The sequence below is a fragment of the Panulirus ornatus genome, chromosome 72 (genome assembly GCF_036320965.1).
Source record: "Panulirus ornatus isolate Po-2019 chromosome 72, ASM3632096v1, whole genome shotgun sequence".
Lineage (NCBI taxonomy): Eukaryota > Metazoa > Arthropoda > Malacostraca > Decapoda > Palinuridae > Panulirus > Panulirus ornatus.
In genome coordinates, this window is record NC_092295.1 from 7,833,922 (window position 1) to 7,853,673 (window position 19,752).

Sequence of the window (19,752 nt, forward strand, 5' to 3'; positions counted from 1 at the left end):
TTAGAACTTAAATGGAAGTTTTCTCTTGCCAAAGTATCTGCTGAACAGGCAAACTCCAAATACAATATTAGAACTTAAATGGAAGTTTTCTCTTGCCAAAGTATCTGCTGAACAGGCAAACTCCAAATACAATATTATAAATTAAATAGAAGCTTTCTCTTGCCAAAGTATCTGCTGAGCAGGCAAACTCCAAATACAATATTAGAACTTAAATGGAAGTTTTCTCTTGCCAAAGTATCTGCTGAACAAGCACCTCCAAATACAATATTAGAACTTAAATAAGAAGCTTTCTCTTGCCAAAGTATCTGCTGAACAGGCAAACTCCAAATACAGTATTATAAATTAAATAGAAGCTTTCTCTTGCCAAAGTATCTGCTGAACAAGCACCTCCAAATACAATATTAGAACTTAAATAAGAAGCTTTCTCTTGCCAAAGTTTCTGCTGGAAAGGCAAACTCCAAAGCAAAGACACAGACAGATTGACGAAAACACAAAGGAAATATCTGAATTTGTATACATCATACAATAGTGTGCCATACACTAGTGTACAACGGAAGCAGTCCTACATACTACCGCTGTTACCCAACCCGGAAAGATAAAAATTGGGATTTTTTCTAAGACCAAAATCCTCGAGTGTCGTTACCAGTCGTTACGTAACGACCCGTTACGGGTATTCATCTCCCGTCACACTTTCGTATTGTGTGATAAACATGAAGGAAAAATTTCCGGGTCCATCACTCTCCTTCCACGACTTTCCTTCCACCATGCATCTATGCCACCCAAAACCCACCATTTTCGCGAGAGCTGAAAGACTGATGATAATGTGTCCCACAGAAAAAGTGTGATACACCATTACGAAGAATTCAGACGCGTATCGCGCTACGTTATGCCTCGAAGTCACATCCCTGGCTGATGGCCAGTAGTTCGCTTCCCAGGGTAATGGAGGTGTTAATGATAGTACGAAGGGAGATCAGTCCATGACAATAAGGACAAGCACAGACATTAGTGTAAAGGTAAGAGGCTCCACCTAAGGCGAGAAGTTGAATATCAATTTACAATATAGATATTCCTAAGAGTCCACGGGGAAAAGAAATGAGTTCCCAAGTGCACTTTCGTGTAATAATCACATCATCAGGGGAGACACAAGAGAGAAATATAACAGTCAGTTGATATACATCGAAGAGACGAAGCTAGGACGCCTGGCGTCCTAGCTTCGTCTCTTCGATGTATATCAACTGTTATATTTCTCTCTTGTGTCTCCCCTGATGATGTGATTATTACACGAAAGTGCACTTGGGAACTTTTCGTGTTTCATTTTCCCCGTGGACTCACAAGAATATCTTGATCAAGCGCAAAATTGTGATCCTTTCCAATATATGTATGTGTATATATATATATATATATATATATATATATATATATATATATATATATATATATATATATATATATATATATTTACGCTGATAACCACGAGAAAATATGAAGCAAGGGTAGTCCCAAGTGCATAGTGTGATTAATGCATCGTAAGGAGAGAAACAAGAATGAGATTCTTCTTTCCATTTATGTCTCCCATGACGATGTATTAATCACACGAAAGTGCACTTGGGACTTGGCCCGTTTCATGCTCATCCTCATGGTTTTCAGTAAATACGAGATCACGTATATCACTATGACCTACTTCTATATATATATATATATATATATATATATATACATATATATATATATATATATATATATATATATATATATTGGAAAGGATGACAATTTTGGGCGTGATCAAGATATTCCTACGAATCCACTGGGGAAAATGAAACTAGAGTTCACTGGGAAAATAAAACACGATAAGCGTTTCATTTTCTCAGTGGACTCATAGGAATATATATATTTATATATATATATATATATATATATATATATATATATATATATATATATATATATATATATATACACACACACAAAGTGCTGCAGCTCCGAGTCCCTTTGCTTACACCCTGTGGGCCAATTAGGTTGGGACAGCCAGCCCACGCTAATCACAAGGACGCCACACATAAACTCGTGAGCATCTCAGTGATGTCTATGTATCAGAACATGTATCGTCACATGTAAATCACCCAGAAGAATTTCTCCATTGTTCGTCCAAGAATCGAACCGGGGCCATCGAGAAAGGTAGCGGAACAGAGTATCGATAGATTACTGGCGAGTTAAAAAGCTCAGGAGAAACAACTTGTAGATCAGTAATCTTAGAGTAGCTTATCTGGCCACCGTTCTCAAGTGTCCCGGGTTCGAGTCTCAGGCGTGTACTAGTAACATTGCCGTGGACGTGTCCCTCTTTATACATATTTACATGGATGGGCCAGAATATGTAGATATAACTTGTGTTCCTAAACATACATGATAATGAAGATAATTACTGGATTATTATTACTCTACAGTATAACCTTGAACTTACGGACAGAGTGGGGAATGGATGTACATTAGTGCCAATGGTCCGTTAAATCCGGGTGATGTATTATGATCTATTATTCTCAGGACATTAACAACATAGTGAATTTCTGTATATAGATCCGGTTGTGTCCGACAGATGGGCCAAGTTTCTTCATTCCATATGGCTCACACATGTGGGCTACCGATACGCCAAGACTCTAACAACGCAATTGACCGATTTCTGGGCAAGACTCGCACTCATTCGTCTTTCTTTTTCACGCCACTATCTTTATGAATCATGGTTGCAGAGATCGGTTCACCGTGCATGGTAATAATGCTAGGAAAAGAAACCCTGACATGAAAACAAAAGATATACAGTATCGACGATGTTGTCAAACTAGGTTCAAGAATAACGCCAATCGTTTCCACGACCAAGGTGTTGGAACCAGTCGATTTCGGACTGAACTACATTCACGGGATGGGCGGCCAACGTCCTTTGTTTCCGAGGTCCGTCTAGTCGAGGTTGGCTGAATCGAGACTTATTCATATCCATTTACTCTCTCTCTCTCTCTCTCTCTCTCTCTCTCTCTCTCTCTCTCTCTCTCTCTCTCTCTCTCTGCCACTTTTGTTAGCCATGAACGGGGGAGGGCAGACGTCCCCTGGTGTGCCGTTGTGAGGCACAATTAACTCCGATGTCAGTAATGATATTCGGTTCATTAGCTATGACTACGAGTGGCTGGAGCACAGACTCAAGTGTATGAAAACACAAAAGCAATTATAACTGCTGCGCAAGTGACACATTTCTTCGTGCGACTCAAAATATGTCAGTCTTTTTGTAAATATTCTCCAACTTTGCTTCTCTGCTTCTCTTACTTCTCTTTGATCAATTTTCTATACAGGAAATCGTATGTTTCATTCTTTAGAAAATAAAAGCTAACGAAAAACGTATCACTTAAGAGTTCACACACACACTGCACATCAGATTTTTATATTTAAAAAAAAAGTATTTATTTATTTATTTATTTTGTTTTGTCGCTGTCTCCCGCGTTAGCGAGGTAGCGCAAGGAAACAGACGAAAGAATGGCCCAAAAAAGTATTAACAATTATTTCAATAGACAGACTCAACCTTTCTAAAAAGTGGCATAAATCTCAAAGCATCCAAAATTCAGATATGACTCTGATGTATTCCAAAGGTTTTATCTTCCTTTCACGTAAAAGGGAAATTCCATTACATGTTAGTGTAGGCAAACCATTTTCCCTCGCATCTTCTTTTTTGTGTTTGTGTGTTCCGCTAACCCTTCCCGTCTCTCAAGATGAAAATCCGACACCAGCTTTGCGAGGCACCGTGAGCTGCATCCAGAGGGAGCAAAGATGTAGAATTGATAACATGGAACGTTTCCAGGCGCAAGATAGGAAGGAGGTCAAGGCGCGGGGGTTCGACGCTGCTTCGAAGTACAAGTGTTTGATTCTGCTTCGAACTGCAAGTGATTCAACACTGCTCCGTAATCGCAAGTGGCTTGACACTACATTAAAGTTAACGTGGTTTGAAAATGCTTCAAAGTAAAAATGGGTCGACAGTGCTTCGAAATGAAAGTAGTTTGACACTTCGACATGCAAGGGGCTCATCACTGCTTCGAAATGTAAGTGGTTCAATACTACGAAGTGCAAATGATTCGACAGTGCTTTGAAGTGAAAGTGGGTCGACTCTCTTCAATACCGCTTGGAAACACCAACAGTGAGATTCGTTTACTATTGAGGACTCGATTTTACAAGTCTAACGTAAGTTCTAATCATTTCTTACTAACTCATACACCACAGTTTTACCGGATACATAGAGTACAGTGTATGATTATATACAAATGTACACTAAGGTGCTCGAAAAAATCAAGAGTAGCAAAACATTACAGTTAAGAACTGAAAACAATTCTTCACTGAATAAAGTGTACATCTTTAACAGCGAACACTTTATTTCTAACAGGAATAAAGATTCATTTAAGAAAACTATCTTCCATTATTTCCCATTACCACAAAACTTTCCATTCTTCCCCTGGCCATTAGTGTGTGATCGCACATTTTTGCTAGCGTTAGATTCCTCTGGCTCACGAGGTCTTCCTTGAGTTTTCAAAAGACTGTGATCGAACTTTATAGCTTTATCCAGGAGGCGTGAGATGTGATGATAAGTGGAGAGCGGCGCAAGAAACTTAATCTGTCAGTCACTGATACAAAAGATAAGAAGCAAATAGTTATTCTACGTATGTACCGATCTTCATTTTGCGTGAATATTCTCATGTAGAGCAGTCTCCCAGAGATTCGTTTGTCTTATAGGGTGATATGATGAAGTGTTTTTCATGGAATTATTTGTTAGAATGATATATTGGGATGATATAGTGGTTAAATAGTGAATGATGGGGGTGGGGATAAGTCGAGGTGGGGCAGTTCGTTGGGGAGAATGTTGTGGTGGTGGGATGATGCGTTGGGATGGATGAATTGGTGGTGATGTGTTGGGGAGGAAGTGGGGCTTGGATTATATGTTTGTGAGATGAGATGGTGATGTGGTTGCAGTCATGCGAGGCTATGATAGGTGGATGATATCATCGATGCTATAAACATATACCCATCCGTCAGTCTTGGCCTGTTGTGGTTAATCATCAAACATCGTTACAGAACCAAACTGAAAAAAAAATATTGCGATGCAAATGAACCAGAAAATGAATTGGATAACTACGCATCTACGTACAGACTACGACAGATGAGTTTGCTCCACTATGGATAACTACGCATCTACGCACAGATGAGTTTGCCCCACTATCAAATGCTCTTAAAAGTGATAAAGTTGATGTCATTTTGGATTTATCATCCTATATCACTGGACTGAACCAAAGCATGTGAATGGGTCAGGGGAGGAACCATGGAAAGGTCAGTGGGGCCAGATTGTGGACAAGGGACCACGAATGGTTTCGATGATGCTACCTCACTCACACAGAAAACGGCGAAGAAGTTTGAAATACATATACAATATGCTGATAACCACGAGAAGATGAACATTAGAAAAAACTTCATGCATTTGGAAATCAAATACTAGGCTCCATCTTGGGGGAAATTCCGCCTTAAGACACAGGCAATCGTGTGGCACCAAGTGGGTAGCAGAAGGTGTGTGTGTGTGCGTGTGTCAGGCACTCGAGACAACAGCATTGCCCACATGAGATCGTCTCTCGACCTCGATATCGGGTTTCCCCTCCGCCTCTCCACCTCCTTAGGCGTTGTGTGAACCACTTGCATCTCATTACCTCCTGCCTGAACCCTCCCACGCCAGCCGATGTGGAGCGGAGAACCAACACCCTTCTGGTGCTCGAGGTGGAGGGGTTATCACGCGAGGAGACCGTGGTAGCCAGGCCTACCCTAGAGACGGTGGCTATCAGGGTGGCAGCTCGTGGGCCAATACTCACACTCTCACACCAAGCTAGAGGGGTCAGTAAGCAAGTGGGTCAGGACTTCAGTAAACGCACTTTCGGCTAATAACGAAGCAATAGAGCAAATGACTTTTGGTAAGAGATCACACACAGCTTGTAGGACGACGCAAAACGAAATCGCTTTCTGGGAGGAAACGCCTCTTCGTTCACTTTAACATCATTACCTCGGTGAGATAACGATCGTTCAGCAGGAGGTAACAGCTTAGTAAAACACTGACACAAGGAGGATTAATGTGGATATGTACCCGTCATCTTGCCGTCTCATTCTCACCGATGCTTTCAGCCACGAGATGAGACGTGTAGAGTAGATCAAGTCATGACAGAAGGAAAGAGGAGACAAGATTGAAAAAAATGATCAATTTCGTCTTTTGATAGAAATGAGTGTTAATTGAATTCTGTAACGGCAAGTTCAACGAGTGTAACGCCATTTATGGATCATTAACATCAGGAGAGAGTTGTACGAACCTAAAAGACTATCCACTTAACGTAACAAATATACTTGTATTTCATATGTTGCTTCTTACATTGCTAGTATCTTGGTGGACTTCGTTTGATCGATCCCGTGGCACTTGACAGCAGAATGACAAGGTAATAGTTTGAAACTTGGAAGCAAAGTTGCAAGATAGAATTTTGAAACTTGACAGCAGAATTACAAGGTAATAGTTTGAAACTTGGCAGCAAAGTTGCAAGATAGAATTTTGAAACTTGGCAGCAGAATTACAAGGTAATAGTTTGAAACTTGACAGCAAAGTTGCAAGATAGAAATTTGAAACTTGGCAGCAGAATTAATGAAAGTTAATACTCTGAAATTTGGCTGCAATAAATGAATTATTCACGATGGTTAATTTCCATATCATAAACGGGTATTCCTGGATCTTTCCGTATCCCAGCTTGTTACAAAACTACTTGCCAAAGTCATCCACAAACAACAAAATCCTTACGAAGATAAAAAACGGATTTGTCTCGACCTCGCAAACGGCCTCACCAAAAAATAAAGATCATCTTGTCCTCAGCGTCTCGGGTACTTCGCAAAGACCCCTCACCATAGAACCATCTTGTCCTCAGGGTCTTAGGTCCACAATATAGTCTCAGTCGACCAGCCAACTCGGACCCTTAGGCTGCCCGCGATACAGACGTTGGATTTGTTGACAGACGCTCAGGATGAGACGATACGAGAAGTGCGTTGGCTGATGCCTGAGGCTCCACCCCAGTGTGGTACCTAGTGACTGACTACCTGACGGAGGGAGTCTGGTGTTGTTTGGGGCTCTGCCTCTGTAGTACCTTGAGACTAACCACCTGACGAAGGTAGTCTAGTTGCCAGAGGCTCTGCCTCAATAGGTATCTAAAAACTGACCACCTGACGGAGGGAGTCTGGCGTTGCTTGGGGCTCTGCCTTGGTAGTACCTAGTGACTGACTACTTGACGTAGGGAGCCTGGTGTTGTCTGGGGCTCTGCCTCTGTAGTACCTTGAGACTAACCACCTGACGAAGGGAGTCTAGTGTTGCCAGAGGCTCTGCCCCAATAGGTATCTAAAAACTGACCACCTGACGGAGGGAGTCTGGCGTTGCCTGGGGCTCTGCCTCTGTAGTACCTCGAGACTGACCACCTGACGAAGGGAGCTTGGTCTTGCCTGGGGCTCTCCCTCAGTAGGTACCTAAAAACTGACCACCTGACGGAGGGAACCGGGTGTTGCGTTGGGTAATCCCTCAACCTAACACCCAGAGACTGACCTCTTGACGGAGGGAGTCAGGTGGTGCCCTCGGAGGCCCGTTAGCTTGAGAGCCACCGTCACATGTTCCAGGAATGTCTTAAGAACTCCAACGTGGGTTCCCGAGAGCCTTCACCACATTGATTACCGTGTCATGGCATGTGTTTAAGAACTTCAAATATTTTGATAGGCGTCGCAAGACTTGCTTTTAAGAATTTTTCTGGCGTAGTTACGAGTTTCATGGAAACTTTTAAGCTAATAATATCGCCAAAAAATTTCAACGATTCTGCCAGGTATTCATCGGAGATTCTGAAGTTTTGGAAACATTATATTTTCATACCATGAAGAGCATTGAAAATAGTCATATACATTAAATATTCGACAGAAAGCCTTGGGTTATTGCCAAGTGTTCTATGAATATTATCCAGTTTCTTTAAGTATCACTAAGAGACATACAGATAATGTGGAACGTGCATGGGTAATGTCCAGCGTATTATTGTAATTATGGAGCAGTTAGCTGGGACAAGGATATACTCTGACTGGAAACGAATCACGTAGTAGTTAGCTGGGACGCGGATGCATTGCGACTGTAAAGGAAAAAACGAAGACATTATCATTGTGAAGTACTGTTCACATAACGGGAGTAGCTCCTCTTCCACATGTAGCCAAAGTGGAGCAAGTAGCATTACTCTTCATCATTTCTCCCGCTTAAACTTCTCTGCAACCATCCCTGTCCTTGTACTTTGTGATGTTGCTTCCCTCTCTCTGTTCTACAGGTATTACTTCGGCCTTTCCTCTCCCTAGGTGACTACGCGTGTTTCCGTCCCTCCAAGGATCTTGACCCAGGAATACATCAACTGTTACGTCCCATAGCATAGTTTCTGTATAGGAATCAACCATACTAGGAATAGCAGTTACGATACCTTATTTCACCCATGAAGCGAAGGTACTAGAATTCCCTCCATTCTGGATTAAGTTATATAAGCCAGGGCAAAATGGAAATAAGAACGAGTTGGTTCTTTGGGCTCTTGGCCTATCAACTACCAAGGTCATTAAGGCCGTCAACGTAAGCTACATCCAACGACCGAAAAATCTGTACCACCTTCAGATGGTAAAGATAATTGCAAGACCAAACACACTCACCGTGCAAGTGGCCCATAATAAATCAAATGGCCAAGACAGGGAAAGTTTATCTTAGACGACTCAGGATACATAGAAATAGGAGAAGGATGCATGTAAAAATCCACGGGAAAATGGGTATTTGAGCAAGTCCCTCAAGACATCATGCACCTGGAGTAAAATTGGCGTTATATGACGGAGGGAAAGTTGTGAACACGAGTCACTAGTTATGAAATATTGCAAATCTGAGGAGATTGCACGTCAAATGCTGGGTCATACAAGACGAAGTGAAAGTGGTCGAGATTACTGCGAAGGTAAGGAATTGCATGGCCCCATGTTCCACGAATCTGGAGATTATCATTTTATAGATTCTAGAAAGTCTTAAATGTTGTCAAAGGATCAGAATATTCTATTGTTTTCATTAGACAAAAGAGAATCAAAAGAAGTATAAATGAGACAATGTTCATCAAGACGTTAAGGGTATCCATTGGGTCAGAGACTTGGAACCTTTTCCAGATTTTGAAAAGACAAACCTATATAATACGATTCTCTCTCTCTCTCTCTCTCTCTCTCTCTCTCTCTCTCTCTCTCTCTCTCTCTCTCTGATACCCCCCTTCAAGTCTTGATACAACTCTTGGTAAGAAGATTTAATCTTCTATCGTACCACGATAATCGAATCCTCATTGCCAGCTTATCAAGCTGGTCTATTGAAAGGTCCTCGTGTATGGACTGAGCTTATCAGAGTTAGAGGCAAATATTCATACATCGTATCATACCAGGAGGCAAAGTATTCATGCATCTATGTATACTCACACGTCATTCCAGCAACTAGATATTCATGTATGATATCGTACCAAGAGTCAAATATCCATACGTCTTATCAAATTTCTTGATTAATTAAGTAACAGCCTCACCAACATGAATTCCAAGACACGTTCCTATAACTGATCATGACCATAGACTGTCCATGAAGGCAATTCCCCAACATTAGAAAATATGAACTCCTCAAATTTCGACTTCGAATATGACGGGTCGTTGAAGCAGGTCCTTCCTTATAAGTGGCATTATATTTAATGATTTCCCCGAAACCTGGCATGAAATCCCTCGTCTAAATAGCCAGTATCCGGGTCTTGCTGTCGTTGACCGCAATGCAAAACACACAAGCGAGATCCAGTGGCCTCGTACATCTCGGCGAAACCCGTTTTCTCTTGTGCAAATCATCCCACATGATCCTTGACGTGAAAGTCCAGCAGCAAAGCCAGGCACTCCATCCAGTACTCAGAGATGCCATGGTTAACAGGGAAAGACATTAATCTCTCGCCCGCACACTTAAGTAGAAAGAATGTTTGGTGGATTTTGTGACGGTCGATTTGAGCAGATGGGCGAACGCTGAAGAGGCAGCCTCAGAAGAGCGATTCCTGGAAAACGGGTCTGCCCTTGAGGAGGCTAATGGATGTGGTAGGTCATGGAAGTGTAAAGTCACGACAAAAGTTCTTCCTCAATGACGTAGAAGCTAGAACTTGTTGCCGATGGGTCACGGAATTTTAAAGTAGTTGTTCCCTGTGGATTAAGGGTCTTGATGCTAATTGGTCCTCGAGTTGATTTCCATAAGTGGTTTGTAAAAGATATGTGTGCCAGATTACCTGTATACAGGCCCCGGAAGCAGTCATTTCTAGAAAGGAATCATGGGAACTACGGGTCCTGGAAGTAGTCCTTGTGATAACCTCGAATATTGGATGCTGGAATGGTCCTGGAGGCAGTGGGTTTTGGAAGGTAATTTTAGTATTTAAGTCTCGATAAAAGATGTAGATTCCAGTGATGCTGATCCATGTAAATGGAGAGTCTAGAGTCGGCCTAGTAGAAGATGTAGTCTTGAAATGGGGTTGCTGGAAGTCTTCAAAACTTCAAACAATGAGAAAGTGGAGAATGTAAAGAGATAGGTCCTGGAACAGGTGTGTTCTGGATCGAGTGATCCCGGAAAAAAAGATATGGAAGTGTTAAGAAAAGAGGCTATGACAAAAGACAGGTCTGGAACATATGCGTTCTGGATTGGGGGATCCCAAAAGAAGCAAGACTTAGAGGTAGCGGGTCCTGGAGGTGTCGAGGCTTATAAATGTTGAGTTATGAAATGTGTTCTGGAACGAAATCGAGAGTTGTGGTTGCGATCTTACAAATCTCAACCAAAATTTTCTCGCCAGGGTGAAGGAGTCGCTGTTGAAAAAGACAAATGCGAAAAGACATGTTTTATGGAGCAAACTTTGAGGAAGGAATTAGTAAGGGAAAGAAAGTTTGAAAGATTGATTTGTTACGGGTATAAAGAAAGGTCATTACCACGGCTGTGGTCACCACCACTTCTCTTGAGAGAGAGAGAGAGAGAGAGAGAGAGAGAGAGAGAGAGAGAGAGAGAGAGAGAGAGAGAGAGAGAAATAACGACAGAAACTCCCGTGGTGTAGCGGTTAGCGCTCCTGAACGTGACGCATTCACGGGCCGCCCCCAGGGTCGAAAGCATAGGTTCGATTCCTGGGTGAGGTAGTCAGTACACAGTCAATACAGCTGTTCACCCATCCTAAGGGCTTGGTCGTGAAAATGGGTACCTGGCTCAGGCAAGGGTATATATAGTCAATGGGATGACGTTGATTAGGGCCTCGGCTGCCAGTGCCATCTCAACTAACAAAGAAACACGGAGACAAAATGGTATACGTACTGACTGAAGCGCAGACAACAACGACCGGAAGAGGAACGAACAGAAACAGAAAAGTGACCGAGGTACAGAGCAACACACAAAAACCACAACTCTTGATTGCCTGACTTAAGTGCAACACAACCAATCGTCCTCCAGAACTTTCGGTGCCGGAGAGAGAAAGTTGACTAATGGCCGTAAAAAGTGGGATATGGCCATCTTGGGGCCACCCTGGGAGACTCCGGGCCACCATGGGCTAACCTGGAGAACCCAAGGGCCAACCAACCAGACACTGGTCTGGCGACTCTAGCCACCGTGATTTACAGCGATAAGTGGATAAAGAAATTAGTTACTGGTTTAAGTCACCGATCAAATGATATGTTTTTACTACTGCTCTAAATCTCAGCTATGTCTTCTCTCGGTCATAACCAAGCAAGACACCATCATAGCAGCTATGAGTAGACACATCTCTGGCGGATGCAGAGCAGAGCTATGGGAAGGTTAAGCCCGTCAGAGCTTCAGCAACGATCTATGTACAGACTGAAGTTATACACGTCGTCTACCCAAGCAAGAGTTCGAACTCAAGGCAGTGGGGTTAGGAGATGTCATCTCCGACTCCACCACCTAAGCTTCAAGCGACTCTGGAAGTGCTATTGAAGGAAATATGTCCACCGACGCCACAGAGCACAGCGTTACACTGCAGCATACACTTACTCAAGGCTCCTGCGTCAGTGCAAATACATCAGCGACTTCATGCCTCACCTTGAACGCAGACACATCAACGACCTCCTACTGTCTGAACATATTGAGTCTGGGACCCTGCATGAGCTAAGACACTCCAGCAACTTCCTCCTCCTGCCGGATGATCACACTGAGCCATGTCCTTAGTGTCGCCCCAGATACTCCAGCAACTTCCTCCTCCTGCCGGATGATCACACCGAGCCATGTCCTTTGTCACCCCCAGATACTTCAGCAACTTCCTCCTCCTGCCGGATAATCACACCGAGCCTGGTCCTTTGTGTCGCCCCAGATACTTCAGCAACTTCCTCCTCCTGCCGGATGATCACACCGAGCCAGGTCCTTTGTGTCGCCCCAAACACTCCAGCAACTTCCTCCTCCCGGATAATCACACTAAGCCAGGTCTCTCTGCTTCACCCCAGGCACTCCAACAATCCCCTCCTGTTTGATGAGCCTCTGGGCAGACTGTCAGGTACATGGAAGACCTCAATGAGATAATTCTGCCAGTATATCTTCAGGAAATTCTTCCTAGTGTTCCCATCTATAATCAGAAGTATTGACGTATTTTGCCTCAGCCTGTGACGATATCATAGCAATTATTCATGTAAAATTTCCCTCTGGTGATTACAAAGCTGTTGTGTCATATTCAACTCGCATGTCAACATTAATCATTGCGCCTCTTCCTCCAGGGTAAATAGAAAGCGTAGTTTAACATTCAACGTAAACTTTGGGCCGGACTTGGGCCGATTGGCTCGTTAAACACCCAAAAAAAATATTCAATTATTCCCATCTTTTGATTACAAACTTACATCACAGAAGATCTAGCAAGGATCACATGTATAAGAGAAATAACCCTGCTGCATAGACTAGATAACATGGTATTTGTACAAGACGTTATAAACGGTCTTAGAATGAACTTGCAGGCGGACAGACAGTAACAGTTTGGCATGCTAACACGCTTATCCTGGGAGTATCATGATCATTTCGAATCGAACCCCAAATGCCAGATTCTCAAATTGCTTTTATACAGCTTATGTATCGTATCCACATTTCTCTTGCTGTTCGTAACATTTGTATAATATATCATTCTTGTTCTGACATCATACCTGACGTGACTAGATTGCAAATCTTTAAAACTACATTTTGGATTCAATGTCGACAGAAATAAAAGATTTTGAGAGCCACGAGGCATAGAAAATTGGATGGTTTGTGGGAAATATTTCACAGTGTTAGTCAAACGTTTATCAGTCTAACATTTAGATCTACGAGACTCATTTTGTGTGCTATTCTCCACTCCGCACCTGTTTGATAGATAAAGAGATGGTATGGACGTCTCGCGGACCACTAGATGAGTGACCATCCTGGGTCAAGGGGCCCTACCGTCTCCACCAGCGTTATGGGAGTGTACACCGTCTAGGGCAACTGGCTGCGCCCCACTCCACGTCACTGAATACTGGATGGGACAAAATAATGAACCTAATCTTTCCCGCCATGTAAGCAAGTTAGGCCTGTAGTCTCCCGCGTCCTTGGGGAACTATATTGACATATCCCTGCTATTACTGTCACTGTTTCTGGTCCGTTGTTCTCCGTCGTTGTGGTCGGTGCCCAGAGAATGGCCCCCTTTTTGTTGCAGTACGTCAGCGGGTGGCCATTTTGATGCCAACCAGCGACCGGTTTTGTCGTTGTACCAGTGGCCTTGTTGCTCTGCCGGACACCTTTTTCGTGTTCAGTCATCGTCCTTGTTCAGTCACCGGCCTTGTTCTTGTTCAGTAAAAGATTATGCGTTAGTCAGTCAGTGTCTTTGTTGTTATTCAGCCAAGGGCAGTGTCCTTGTCAGAAAAATGTCCTTGTTTACCCTCTAACTTTGTTCTTGTTAAGTCAGAAGCGTTGTTCTTCCAGAGACCTTGTTCTTGTTGAGTTAGTTGGTTGTTTTGTTCATGATATTGCGCCCTTGATGTTATCGTTCAATGAATTACCTTATCACTCGTTATCTGGGCGATATCTAATCACTGATATCATCAGCTGGCGGATCATCGTCTGTACGTCTTCCTCAGCTCCACCTTCGTGGAACCAACACCACCCTCTGGTCTTCAGTACATTCTCGCCTAGCTCGGCCATTCGCACCACCCTGGTCGCTTCTGAACCTCTGAACCAACATTGTTTGGTGGTTTGGCTTTATTATATCTCACAGTCGTCGACAACGACCCACCCCGCTTACTTTACCTCCACATCGCTTCAAAGTCGTTGACAACGACCAACCCTGCTTATTTTACCTCCACGACGCCTCACAGTCGTCGACAATTATCCATCTGATATATTATAACTACGATGCGTCATCGCTGTCTTCAAGGATGACACACTCACAGACGCACTAGATCACTTTGCTACAGCAGAAGAGAACTATTTTGACAAAGATCTTCCTTTTGAATTGATTTATGACTAAATTTAGTCCACCGACTCCCAGTCTCGTTAACAGAATATATAGTGACGATCGAGGCCATAGTGATGATAGACCATAGTGATGATAGGGGGCCTTAGTGATGAAAGAGACCATAGTTGAAAGTAGAGGCCATAACAATGAAACAGGCCATACTGACGATAGGCGCCTTCGTTGATGAAAGAGGCCATATCCCTAGCAGAGACCATAGTAATGGTAGAAGCCATAGTTGATGGCAGAGGCCACAGCGATAGCAGAGACCATAATGATGATGATTGGTGGGAACCGCAGGCTGCAATAAACGTTTGGAATGGCTCTTGATAAACTGTCGAAATTAACGTCTATATCATCTTAACGATCGTGCGCTGGAGCTCGAGTTCCTGATGGATTTGACGTCAGCGATTTGTGCTCGTCAACAAAATGTATTTCAAGCGGGTCTCCAACAGTTTGTCGTCGACACATGGGTTTTGGGGGAGGAAGTTGGGGGAACGGCAGCTTAAGTAATGGCGACCAGGGTATTCTAGTTTGTGGAGAGCATGTATTGGTGACAGATGTGGATGTCTTGGTGTTGCTCGCATTTACAGAGACCTATTGATGCTTTTGATTGATGGAGATTGACTGGCGTGGAGAAATGGTTTTCCTCGATTTCTCTATTTGGAAGGAGGGATTTTCTGCCATTCTAACACATGACGAGTCTTACAATGATCTCTAAACATTGAGGAGCATAGCACTAATTCACTCTTCAGTTTACTTTAATACTCATTGTCCAGACTTTCGGTACGCGAACAAAAATTACATATATGTATATATATGCATATCGTACAAACCTCCAACAGCCAGGATCGAACCAGGGACCCCTATGCAGGGGCCTCATGTTGGAGGTTTGTATGTTATGAGGAAGTGCGCGTTCATGTGCACTATATTCGTATATGTATGCCGATACCTTGAGGAACATATTCTGCAATATTTAAGAACAAGAAAAGGTTTCGTTTCAATTTAGTCGAGTGGAGTCAAGCTCACAAAATGAGATAGTGCCTTTGTGTGTTGTCTTCTCAACTCGAAATGCTAAAAGTTGAGTGACTATTCTATTATTTAATTTGTGTTTTTTGTGTCCTTTTTTATAGACTCAAACTTTAGGATCGACCTCTCGACTCTTTGAGATCTACCTCACCTTGAAGCCCGACCTGCCAAGGTTGGAGACCTGCTTGGTATCCAGGACCAACATAAAAGTTTTAATCGCACTTGACCTTGAAACCCAGCCTCTTATACTGGGTTGTGGTGGTGGCGTGTTGCGCAACGACCATGTCACAGAGCTCCAACTCTGGTCTTCTAAAGTCTCCTTAACTATAAGTTACTGTTATATGGAATAGTTTGTTTGTCATCTTGTTTATGGCTTAGTGTACCGAGCCCATCTATTTCAGATTTTCAGACAAAAATTGGTCAAGCTCTAATGTCCTCAAAATGAAAGGGCGAATATGTATGATTTTCGAGGAACTCGTCAATAACCATTAGATCAAACGGGAACTAGAGAAAGATTACCGTTCACTGACGTCATACGTTATTCATATCAAGCAAATACACCTCCACCCTCCCAGTATTACGACCTTACAACACACGGACTCGGAAACATCCCTGTATGTATAAACACCCACCTTGTGGTGAATGCTACTAGTACATAAGACTCCACCAAAGTGGTTCCTAATGACGTTTCAATCCTTCGAGTTTCAATGATCTTGACCCATGTAATGTCTCATACTAACGAGTGTTGGTACATAAAATCGATGAACTTACCCAGATAACAGCTAGCTGTAGGAGCCCCGCATAGTCAATACGACGCAGCTGGTCGAACTGCTAAATTGTGTGGCCTCGAGCGGGCCACTTACCTCATATTCCACCCCTAACATACCCCAACCTTCTCATCCCCACTCGACCTTTTCACTCTGTGATTCTGGACTTTTTCGTCAGTTGTCAGCGATATAAGCGATTTTGTGCAATATTCTATGACCTGCTATAGGGCGTCAGATATTTAGCTGCGATTACAAGCGAATTATTCGACCATGCGGAAAAGGTGACCAACATATTCTCGTCCTATATCTAACAAGGAATGAAGATGTAATATTGGCACTACATGACGTTGATAAACACTCACCCTTGCCAAAGAGAAGCTACGTGGCCATCATGTCCTGGGTGCTGGCTTCGATCGTGGCCATAGCTACGTGGCCATCATGTTCCGGGTGCTGGCTTCGATCGTGGCCCTAGCTACGCGGCCATCATTTCCTGGGTGCTGGCCTCGATCGTGGCCACGGAGTCCACTTTGATCATAGTCCGTGATGTGGGTCAAACATGCATCACCCGGGTGTGGCTGTGGCTCCTCCTCGTTCAAGGCTCCGCCACTGCCTTCGGGTGATCCAACTGTGTCACAGCGCGCCTCAAGTCCTTCACCATACATGAAAGATAAAGAAGATAATTCCATTCCAAAGATCTGCAAGAAGTCTCCTTTCATCTTCAGAGTTTCTCTTTGATGTCTTTATCAACAGTGTGTGCCAAGAGTCGACATGACTGGAATCAAATCATTAATGAATAACCAAATTTCTATCATCATATAAATCACACTTATCTGCTCTCAGGGGTTACAACCACCTATCGTTAACCTAATCACCACTTACAACACTACATCCTTGACTGTCATTGTTAATGGCAAACACACACTATACAGTTTCCCCAACAGACAGGGGGCGTCGCATCGGATATTCCCCGGATCATTTCATCTCATTAAGATATGATCTCTCGGGCGACTTATCCTCTGGGTTTCCACCGTGTCGCAACGATGGCAAAATTACGTTAGCATTTTCCAAGGTGTTGATGAACAGGAACATCTTGTTTATACATTCATCAATTACCGGCATTATTTCTGCTTGAATATTCACTTTTTAATTATGCATTAATTACTAGACCATGTGAATAGAATTTATTTTGCATACAACGACCTTGATAATGTAGCTACTGAATTTAATGAAGGGAATTAATACTGCTCACTGACCTTGTTGATAGAGTAATAATTGAATCTCAGATAATTATGTTTAGCCCATTGTGGCCTTAAAGTAATTATTGATTCTTAGATAATCATTTTTTGCCCATTGTGACTTGATAAAGTATTTATTGACTAATGAAGGTAATTATTTTTGCTCACTGTGACCCTGTCGATAAAAATAATTATCAAATCTAATGAAGGGAATTATCTTTATCCACCGTGATCTTGTTAATAATGTAATTATCAAATCTAGTTATGGCAATCATTTTCGCACCCACACGGACTATAACACAATTTAAAGAATGCTAAAAAGTAACGATTAATTGATAGTAACGAAGATAATCATACTTTAGGAAAGAATCAAGTTAAGACTTTGATAATTATGATAGCATGATAATCAAAATATCTGTAGCAGGAAAGTTAAACAAAAATGATTGATTCTCATCACACTATAATCATTATCACTATCTTACTTGTGAAATAATAATTTTTAAGATGTTGCTTGAAAATAGTCGTGCCTGTGTCAGCCCTACCGATAACTCATCTTTCAGAATCTCCTTTAAGTACGAGAATTAGGAAGGTAGGTTTTTGAAGCATGCTTCACTGTAGCTGTAATATCTATCACAGAGAGGAAATCATTCTTTCAATGTTTACCATTTCATCAAAGTATCTTTGATATCAATAACTGACAAAAATACACTTTCATATCTTTTATAATACGACTTCGAAATGAAGTATATGTTCATGTTTATAAGCTCATTGAATTTCAAGTTAACTTCCCTTACTGATATCACCAAGCGATTAAGCGTCATCAAAATCAACAACACATAGGTTTCGATCCCATACCATCACAGTTCTTTTATTCGGAACCCATTTTTTGAGTCTCATTGTCTACATGATGAGCCTATCTCTACAGCCTCTCTTACTCATACCACACACACACATCCCGGACGCTATAGTCACCATCTTAATGCCTGGATTGACCGTTCTCTTCGTCTATTGTCCCCAGGTGTATGTGTACTCCAAAGTATATCCGTTCTCCCAAGTATATCTAGTCATGGTATGTTGGCAGAGTAGCCCATGTATGCGAGGATCTGATCATACACCTGGTAAACGTCTGGAGAAAGGGGAGCAATGGCAATTATGTCCCAGGTATTCAAAGGTCTTCTGATACGAACTGGAATGGAAAATGAACTGAGCCATATTTGTGGGGGGTTATCTGAAACGTGTACTTGTTTAGACTAAACAGGAGTCCTTGGAGTTGCCCCGGGTTGTAAGGGAATATTATATGATGGTGGTAATTCAGACTCCCAATCCGCTTCAGCATTATTCTCATTTCAGAAGCCCTCCTGAGTAACCTACCCAAATCAGACTTCAGAGACGCGACCTCATTCAGGGGAGTGGTGGAAGGTGGTGGCACCTAAGACCTTCACCTAACACTTGAGGGACAAGACACAATCCATGTGGGTGGTGTAAGGTGGCACTCGAGACCTTCACCTAACACTTGAGGGACAAGAAACCATCCAGGTAGGTGGTACAAGGTGGCACTCGAGACCTTCACCTAACACTTGAGGGACAAGACACCATCCATGTGTGTGGTGTAAGGTGGCACTCAAGACCTTCACCTAACACTTGAGGGACAAGGCGCCATCCAGGTGGGTGGTATAAGGTGGCACTTAAGACCTTCACCTAACACTTGAGCACGAAACACCTCAGCTGAAGCATCGTCTCTTCTGACGCTGTTACATAAGAATACAGCCACAAGAAAACGCTATAAACTATCAGAAGAGACGTGCTCTAAGGACGGAATACTAAACAGTTTATATGGGAATCGAGCCAATAATATATCTGGCTTATCTCTATTCACATGGGAAGAAACGTGCAAAATATCAAGTGTATGGTATATAAGGACGGATTTTGTAACACAGGGAGCGAGATGGCACTATCTACAGACTACCCAGTATTACAGGACGACAGTACAAGGAACAAGTTACATATAAACATTATGGGAAAGTAATCATATGTCTTCAACTTCCTGTCAAAGAACACGGACGTGAAAACATAACATTGTCTCATTCTCTAGTTTCTTGCAGTAATGAGCATTTATCCATTTATCAAAGAACACAGACGAACAAA

At 42.6% G+C, this 19,752-nt stretch overlaps 1 protein-coding gene across 1 annotated transcript in view; it reads right to left on the reverse strand.

Moving 5' to 3' along the window:
- LOC139748047 (PDF receptor-like) overlaps positions 1–19,752 on the reverse strand; it is a 168,421-nt gene that overhangs the window by 134,738 nt on the left and 13,931 nt on the right. Inside the window, exon 2 of the mRNA XM_071660620.1 lies at positions 16,735–17,021. The gene's annotated coding sequence lies outside the window, so the exon portion shown is untranslated. The remainder of the gene's footprint in view (positions 1–16,734; positions 17,022–19,752) is intronic.